The sequence below is a fragment of the Gavialis gangeticus genome, unplaced genomic scaffold (assembly GCF_001723915.1).
Source record: "Gavialis gangeticus isolate Ggan-Ray unplaced genomic scaffold, GavGan_comp1, whole genome shotgun sequence".
Classification (NCBI taxonomy): Eukaryota; Metazoa; Chordata; order Crocodylia; family Gavialidae; genus Gavialis; species Gavialis gangeticus.
The window spans coordinates 7,268,706-7,269,829 of NW_017729003.1; the positions used below are offsets into that span (position 1 = coordinate 7,268,706).

The 1,124-nt window shown below is 35.4% G+C and overlaps 1 long non-coding RNA gene across 1 annotated transcript in view; it reads left to right on the top strand.

The window, feature by feature from the left end:
- The window catches only part of LOC109291038, a 20,774-nt gene extending 20,053 nt beyond the window's left edge, over positions 1 to 721 (top strand). The window contains exon 3 of the long non-coding RNA XR_002095739.1: positions 656 to 721. This is a non-coding gene — a long non-coding RNA (uncharacterized LOC109291038). The remainder of the gene's footprint in view (positions 1 to 655) is intronic.
- The last annotated feature ends 403 nt before the right edge of the window (positions 722 to 1,124 follow it).

A 1,124-nucleotide genomic window follows, 5' to 3' on the forward strand; every position in this document is an offset into this window, starting at 1 on the left:
AGTTCATATCATTGCTTAACATCTCTGAAACAAGAAAGACTTTTTTTTTCAGAGCTTGCATGATAGCAATTTATAAAACTGACTAGACTGCCTAAAAAGTACACATCTCAGTTCAGTCTAAGTTCTGGTGGCCCAACGTAATGGCTCAGCACTCTCTGAACTTAGTTGATTCACTTACATTTGTTTTATGATTTCTTGTCAAGGGATAGACTTTCTTGGACAAATTTCTTTAAGCTCTTTTGAATCAGCACTTTGTATTACTAAAGTTATGGTAGGGCAAAGACCTTTGTAGGGTCACTAACTCAAAACCTTTAACTTACTTATCTACTTTCAAGAAGCAGGGCCATGTTTTTTTCCGGGGAAGGGGCAAGTTTTGTGGAAGGGAGATTGTTTTGTTTTTTGTTTGTTTTGTTTTTTGTTTGTTTTGTTTTGTTTTATAAAACAGACCTGGTTTGTAGTTCTAGCTCAGCTCCTGTAGTGTCTCAGACTAATTAAGATAGCATAGGCATTTGAGTTTACTCCATTACTTCAAGGTTACTGATCTTATTGTTTCTGTTAATTCTGGTTTGAACCAAAATTATGTGTTCAGAAGTGATAGTTTGGGCAACAGTAATTTTCTGTGGCACTCATCCAGAGCTTGCTGTTATATGAATAGGGATTTTGTCCTTCAGCAACCATGACTGAAAATGGAAAAAAAAGGAGTATCTGAGACCAACATTAGGTGAAAGGGAAGGAAGACAAACCAAGTACCTGCCTTTGTTCATATTCATTGTGCAGTATCTTATTCATACTTCATCTCTTTCTACCCAGCACCACAGAATCCAGGAAGAATATACCTGAAACCTCTAGCCCTGTTTGTATTTTCTGTGTTTCCAGCACAACAGTGTCATTCTACTTTCTCAGCCATTCTAAGGCCACGAGTTGCAGCTGTGAAATTACTATAATGTTTTAGTATTTACCTACATAATATATTTTTGTTATACTATGTATTAGCCAAATAAATCCTTACTTTCTTCAAAATCAGGAATATATGTTTACTACTAATTAAACTCACTTCCAGTTTTATAATCATCCAGATAAATAGTCATAAACTGTGTCTTTAAAACAGACTCCCAGGATGGATG